The following is a 2,668-nucleotide window of genomic DNA, read 5'->3' as shown; positions in this document are numbered from 1 at the left end:
AATCCGCCTGCCAATGCAGGGGACACGGGTTCGATCCCTGGCCCAGGAAAATCCCACATGCCGCGGAGCAACTAAGCCTGTGCATCACAACTACTGAGCTTGCGCTCTAGAGCCCGTGAGCCACAACTACTGAATCCTGCACGCCTAGAGCCCGTGCTCCGTAACAAGAGAAGCCACGACAATGAGAATCCCGCACACCGCAACAAAAAGTGGCCCCCACTCACCGCAACTAGAGAAAGCCCGCACGCAGCAACTAAGACCCAACATGGCCAAAAATAAAAAATAAATAAATAAAAAAATTTTTTTAAAAAAAAGAGTAAGTAAATTGTACATTTTATGGACTCTTTTACAGTTACCGTTTTATCTAAAAAAGAAAGTAGCTGACATCTATCAGCGATCTGGAGCCAAACCCTCTGGAAAGAACATCAGATTCTTTTGTTGCTGTCTCTTTCCCACCTCTAACCATTGTTCTAGTAGATAAAGGAGGGACTGAAAAACTGAAGATCACCTCCCATACAGTTGAACATCAGACGTTTAGAGACAATATGGACAGAATACTGATTAAGAAGACAGACTTAACCTCCCCAATCAGACAAACCTGAATCCTACCTAGATTCTACAATAAGAGCTGTATGAACTCGGGCAAGGAACCTAAACTGTGAGCCTGATTCTTCATCCGTAAGATACGCACTACTGGCCTACTAGGATTATTGGTCAGATTAAATGAGACAATGGACATAAAGTATTAGATATCAAGTTGTTGGGGGGATGCTCATTAAAATAACCGTCATGAGTTGCCAGCTCATGAGAAGACACATCTACAACTGATTGACAAAAATACGTTATCACCTAGAGAGCTAGAGTTTAGAGCCAGAGGCAGCATCAGGGCTAAACTTTGAGATGTCTATTTGGGGTGGGGAAGTTAAGTCTACTGTTGGTTGTAAATGGGACAGCTATATTATATAAGGTGGTAATTCCTCTGAAATTTTATGTATTGAAAAAGAGAAAGTATGTATGAGTGTATAGGTTCAAATGTGTGTGCTTGTTGACTAAAGGATGGAATGTAAAAAAACATCTGTTTTCATCTGCTTGGTACCATCTCTCCACTGGGGAGTGTCCCTCTCACATCCCAGATATTTTCAGTGGAGCTATCAATCACAGTGTATACTCTACTTTGGAAGGGTAGGGACGTGACTCAAGGCTGGCCAAACTGGGTACGTCATCTTCAGTCACAGTGCTTGGTCTAAAGGAAGAACACATAACTCAAGGCCAGAATTCCTCCATAAAAAAGTATACAAATGGAGAGGGCTGCTCCTCTCTTTGGATTGCTATTTGTGAGAATGATATGAGCCTGGAGCTGCTGGCAATCATCTTTACATGGTAACAACTTTCCTGAAGAAGGAAGACATCACAGATGAAAGAGAAGCTCAGAAAGCATCCTCGTTGCATCATTTGAGCTGCTACAACCAGCTGTGTCTGAAGCCAGAAACTACCCCTAGGAATTTCCATATGTGAGTGAATAAATTATTCGTTCTCTTCAGCTAATTCTGCCACTTGCAACTGAATGAGTCTTTTTGAATACAGCCCATCCAAACAAGCTGATATACTGCTTGATACATTCATTCATTAATTCACTGAATACCTACTATCACTGGCTACCCACATCAATATTTACTTGGAAAAAACATTGCCCTAAGTTTTAAAGTTTTTCTCGATTCCAAAACAAAGGAGAATATTCTCTATGGTGAATATTCACCATTAGCAGAGAAGACCTGAGAGGCAGGAAAAAAATCTGAGTAGATGAAAAGTTTAGGTGGTTAAGTTGCTGGTCAGATACCATCATTCTCTAAGATCATTACATACAGCAAGTGATTTATGGGTATAATGCATAAATTCATTCAAGGCAAACAAAGTATACAGGGCAATTAATTCATAACAGTAATTTTCAGCAACAAGAGAATATCTTATCTGGAAGACTAATTTGTGGGTGAATAATCCTCTCTTATTAAAGACCACTATGTGTTTTTACAGAATTGTGCTGAATATGCTTTTATTATGTTTTCCACTTATAATAAATTACAGTAGCTGCAAAAAAATGCTTTTTCTGCAAACAAAATAGCTAGAAAGCATCGTTGATATATAATTTCGGAACTGGTCAGTTTATAGTATAGTTGTAGCAATTTTGCAAAAGTTGGTAAGGGGAAAATCATTAAGCTAATTACCAAATGCAATCTAGTATGGACTATAACCTGACTGTAACATTATTACACTACACACACTATGTAAGTGGCTGTGTATGTCACTTGAAATGCAGTTATTATAATATATAGTTATTGTATGAAAAGTTTGCAGATATGTAAATATATATATTTATTTTAAATATGTAAGTATACGTATATATTTTTACATAAATAGCATATGTATGTAAATATGTACATATAATACAAGCGATAACTACTATAATATATAGTTATTGTATGAAAAGTTTGCAGATATGTAAATATATGTATTTATTTTAAATATGTAAGTATACATATATATTTTTACATAAATAGCATATGTATGTAAATATGTACATATAATACAAGTGATAACTACACGTGAAATGTAGCTATTGAATCAATGGAAAGTTTAAGTCAGGAAAAACGCAATATAATGTGCTGCTTAA

Source organism: Lipotes vexillifer, unplaced genomic scaffold, assembly GCF_000442215.2.
Source record: "Lipotes vexillifer unplaced genomic scaffold, Lipotes_vexillifer_v1.1 scaffold43, whole genome shotgun sequence".
Lineage (NCBI taxonomy): Eukaryota > Metazoa > Chordata > Mammalia > Artiodactyla > Lipotidae > Lipotes > Lipotes vexillifer.
Note: the sequence above shows the minus strand (reverse complement) of the source record.